Here is a 5226-nt window from a genome sequence, read left to right as displayed (position 1 = left end):
GCTCACACCTTATCCAGCTGCCACAGCTCAAAGTTATTAAAAGCCTCAGTGACTTGTACCCTAGCAAATGACATTTATTTACAAACTCCACAGGCCATCTCAAGTCTTCTCAACACTGAATCAGCTCAACATTTTTCTGCAAAGCCACTAGCCTTTCAGGAGACCCTTCCACCTTCACCACCTAATATACAACATTTGCTGTGTTCTTCATCCTGCTAGTTACTGCCCTGGCCTGACGGTGGCCAGCCCCATCACTGTGAATTAATAATAATATCCCATTTCAACACCCTGTCCTGATTTAGAAAACACCGCTTTGACTAATCCCATTGAAATCTTGTTTTTCCGTAGGTCATACAGCAACAGACAAAAAAGGCATTTCCAAGCTTATTATGCTGTTACTATCCAATTTAAACTGTGTGAAAGGGAAATCTCCCACATACTCAAACAGCCCAACGTGCAGAGCTGTGAAGCTCCATGCCCTTACCAGAGCGGGACCGTTAGCAAAAGGACAAATTGCTAATATTTATACAGAGAGCCAGCATGCCTTTGGGGTTGTGCATGATCTGGGGATATAATGGAAACAGAGGTTTTTGTTTTTAAAAAATATATATTTACTTGCATCTGTCAAAAGTGAACAAGTAAACAACCTTCTTACTGCTAATCTCTTACCTTCTGAAATTGCCATCATCAAAATCATCCAAATTGAGGCTCGAGATAAAAAGACTGACTCTGAGGAACAAGGAAACGCCTGAGCAGACATTCATGCACAGGCTATAGCAACAGAACCTGCAAGGTTGGGGCACACGTGGATGAAGGCCATTCTGCTACTGCAAAACCCGACACCTTAGACTCTATTGCCAAGCGTTTGCCACCCTGATGTCCTTGCAACATGACCGCCATGTACTCCTAAATCAGAGAAGTCACAATGAGAATACAACGGTTATAAAGCAAATGAACAGATGGGGATATGGCAAACCCAAGATGGTAATTTGGTTCTTCATCGTTCCCTGGCAAACCTCATTATCCACCACGGTACAATCAAGATGACTCAAATTGAAAACATGGAAGGGGGGTGGAACTTCTATAAGATTGCAAAAATACTTTACGATTAATGTCCAGCCTGCCAGCTAGGTTCAAAATCTTTGAAAACCTTCTTCCCTTTTTCCTAGAAGTCTCATACTGTTCACACAGGCAGGTAGCTAGATATCAATAGGGAAAGAGAGCAAAGGGAGTTGGACATTATAGTTTATAAAACTGGAAAGTCTGCTTCAGTATGAAGCTGCAGCAACCCATTTAACTTAATTTGCCAGAAAACTATCCCATGCATAGTCTCATTTGCACATTCCAGGGATCCATTTTGCCCTTAGCCCTCTGGACTCGATTTCTAGCTGTTTGGGAGGAATCGGTCCAGATGTTGGAAGGATGTGCTTCTGGGCTTCCACTTCAAGACAAGCTCAGTGGAAGCCAGAATGGCAGCCCTAGAGGCCCGTCCATCTAGCCTAGAAGATGGACTTGAATGGTTAGTGGAAAAAACCAACACAAATCCTGTGAAATTAAAAAAAAAGAAAACTGATTAGTTGGCTTAAAGGAAAGCTAGTACTTGCCAGCCCAAAATATAAACAGAGGCTAAACAGAGATTCTGTCCTTTTCCCTTCTTTCTGCCTTCCTGCTTAGGAACAGACTGGGTCATTTGCTCCCCTGCTGCATGGGCTGGCAGCCCCCCAGAGCCTGGGCACTGCGTGCTCTCCCAAGTACAGGTTTACCAGTAACTCCTGGGCAGCACTAAGTTTTGATATGGGCTAACCCGTGGTTTTTATAGTGGGTTCAGTGAAGCCAAGATGGGACATTTTTCTTGGCAGAACAGATGGAGATGAGACATTGAATAACTGTGAGCAACCTTCTATTTCAACCTTTAATAAATCTTAGACCAACAGCCTCCACTTCTTCAGGTGCAGGTCCTATAAATGGCTTTTTATGCGTCACCACATAAGAACCACATCTCTACCAGCATCGTCACCAGTATTGAAAGCTCCACCCTCTGGATCCTTTGGACACCTACAGCTGGACTCCATTCAGTGGCCACTTAGTAAGAATGAGCAATATCTCCTTGTTAGTATTACTTCTTGAATGCACTAAAACCTAACTGATTCCCGGCTTGAAGGAGCAAATGCAACAATCCCTGCAAACAAATCCATTTACATCATCACCTTATAGGAATGATTTGTACCCTCACAGGGTCTATCTTTGTCAGTGGTGGTTGTCATTCTTCTTGGGCCTATGGGTGCCAAGATAGCTGGTATATTTATGACTAATGACTCAGGATTCACTTTCTTTGGTAAGGCCCTACATTCCTGCTCAGAAGTTAAGGTAATTGAGAATATGATCAGAAACCTCTCTTAAACTCTTAAAAATATTGTAAAATTAGCTCTTAAGACAATAACTGCTAAACAAACATTCTTTGAGTCTCTGGCCGAAGTTGTTCTTGATAAAAGGACAGCCCTTGATTATCTTTAAGTTGAGCAAGGAGGTGTCTCTGCTATGGCCAACACCACCTGTTGCAGCTGGATAAACACTTCTGGAAAAGCTGAAACTCGGTTACACAAGATCACCCAACAAGCCACTTGGCTTTAAAAGGTGACTCCTTCAATGAGGTCTTTCTTTGACTTATTTGATATTGACTGGTTTGCATCTTGGTGACAAAACAATGGCCACAAAGTACACTGCAAACACTGGGAATGATCTTGCCTGTAATAATCATAATAATATCCCTGGTGTACTGCATTCTCTCAAAAGCTTTAAATGCATATTTGTGACCATAAACCACTAGGCAAATGGTCTCCCTAAGACTGAAACATCAAGAAGGGGCAAAGAGAATGACCAACTTAAAAATAGTGAACCAGAAGTCATGGCCTGTATTTATAAGGAGTAAGCAAAAAGCATCGTGATCTGTGAATACCACAAAAAAAGGTCAACAAAAATGATGAGAATGGCCCTGGCCGGTTGGCTCAGTGGTAGAGCGTCGGCCTGCTGTGCAGAAGTCCCGGGTTCGATTCCCGGCCAGGGCACACAGGAGAAGTGCCCATCTGCTTCTCCACCCCTCCCCCACTCCTTCCTCTCTGTCTCTCTCTTCCCCTCCCTCAGCCAAGGCTCCATTGGAGCAAAGTTGGCCCGGGTGCTGAGGATGGCTCTATGGCCTCTGCCTCAGGTGCTAGAATGGCTCTAGTCGCAACAGAGTGACGCCCGGGACGGGTAGAGCATCGCCCCCTGGTGGGCGTGCCAGGTGGATCCTGGTAGGGCGCATGCGAGAGTCTGTCTGACTGCCTCCCATTTCCAGCTTTGGAAAAATACAAAAAAAAATGATGAGAATGTAAGGACTTTAGCAGGGAGTATCGGTAATGCCTTAAATTTTGGTCATAACTCTCATTTAAGCTGAGCCTCTGATCAAAGGAGGGGATTGTTAAAGAAGACAGCAGGCCTCAAATGGAGTCACTTGTACTAAACCCATGTCACCAAAGAGATTTAATGCCTAATCTAATTATAATTTCAGCCTCCCTGGAAATGTTTTCTTAACTCAGCAGTCTGGAATTTCCTGGTCAGTCCCAGAGAGACAGTCTACCTGGTTAGATCCCTTCCTTCCCCAAAGCCAGGTGACATTGCCCGAATCATCCTTCATCTTGTTTATGAGTTACTTGCCCCACCACTTTTCTGGTTTTAAAAAAATATTTTCATTTCTGAAGCATTTTAGAGCTGCTTTCTATTGGCTCAATGGAATACTGCCTGATTCATCAAATTGATATTTTGGTTTACTGAATTAAAGTTTGGTTTTTAGCACTATAAATCAGAAATTTTCATGAGCTCATTTTTTGTAACAGACAGAGAGAGAGAGACAGAGAGAGGAAGAAATGGGACAGACAGACAGGAAGGGAGAGAGATGAGAAGCATTAATTCTTTGTTGTGGCACTTTAGTTGTTCATTGACTGCCTTCTCATATGTGCCTTGATGGGGGTGGGGGACTACAGCAGAGCAAGTGACCTCCATGCTCAAGTAAGTGACCTTGGGATTCAATCCAGCAACCTTAGGGTCATGTCTATGATTCCATACTCAAGCCAGTGACCCCATGCTCAAGAAGATGACCTTGGGGTTTCGAACCTGGGTTATCTGCATCCCAGTCCAAAACTATCCACTGCACCACTGCCTGGTCAGGCCATGACATTCTTTCTTAAGTGCAGTAGTTTGCTAGAATAATTCACAGAATTTAGGAAAACAATTTACTTGTTTACTGGTTTATTATAAAGGATACAGCTCAGCACAGCTGGATGGAGTCGATGCACTGCGCAAGGTGTGGGTGGGGAAGGTGGGTCGAGAGGAATGCCAAGGGGCCCAAGCTCTTTCCAGGTGCACCAGCCTCCCAGCATGCTCAGTGGGGTCTCCAGCACAGAGACTCCCTGGACCATGATGTTTAGGCCATTTTATGGAGTTGTCATTCTGTAGGCATGCTTGATTCAATCTGTATTCCCTTCCTGCTCCTGGGTTTGGGTTAAGGATCAACATTCCAACCTTGAAATCATGATTTAGCCTTTTAGGAGACTATTGCGGTGACAGTGAACTACTTGGAGGCAAAATGAAATGCTCTGAGGGGCCAAGGGGAGGCAACAGCCCTGGACAGCAGATCCAAGGGCTAAGGCCCCATCCTCAGCCTTACTCAGATATTTATTAGCCAGTATAAATAACTCAAGGAAGCAGAGGGCAGACATTTTTAGGGGGTGTGGTAAAGTGCAAGGAACATGCTGATTCCTAATCCTGTTCTGAGAGCCTAAACCTTTCTGGTACTGAATCTTATCCTGATGTTTTCCTGTTTCCAGTTAGGCAGAGAGGCCCCTGGACTCTTGTCAGCACAGGGACTTTGCCCTAAGGCGCTTCTCTGCCTCTAATTGTTTACCCTAACTCTGCATATTTTTATAGCATATTTCTACAGAAGACCAGCCCCAACTTGTAACTGTCTGAGGGCTCACTATCTCATTGGCATATATATAAAAACAACACTCACTACTTAGGAGCTCCCAAAGGGCTTTAGAATCTAAGCAAAGGAACTGGAGACAAGAACCAAGTGTTTATTTTTTATTAAACCACAATAGGCGAGGAGAAGCAGTTTGTTACGGGGTGATCATGAAGGGCCTTTCTCTCATAAGATTATGTTTGAGCAGATACTGAAATACAGTGAAGGAT

General features: G+C 44.0%; 1 non-coding gene across 1 annotated transcript; it reads left to right on the top strand.

The window, feature by feature from the left end:
* The first annotated feature begins 2989 nt into the window (after positions 1-2989).
* On the top strand, positions 2990-3065 carry TRNAS-GCU (transfer RNA serine (anticodon GCU)). The gene has a single exon. It is a non-coding gene; the product is annotated as a tRNA-Ser (tRNA).
* The last annotated feature ends 2161 nt before the right edge of the window (positions 3066-5226 follow it).

The sequence above is a fragment of the Saccopteryx leptura genome, chromosome 1 (assembly GCF_036850995.1).
Source record: "Saccopteryx leptura isolate mSacLep1 chromosome 1, mSacLep1_pri_phased_curated, whole genome shotgun sequence".
NCBI classification, from domain to species: domain Eukaryota; kingdom Metazoa; phylum Chordata; class Mammalia; order Chiroptera; family Emballonuridae; genus Saccopteryx; species Saccopteryx leptura.
This window is presented reverse-complemented; position numbering and strand designations above follow the sequence as displayed.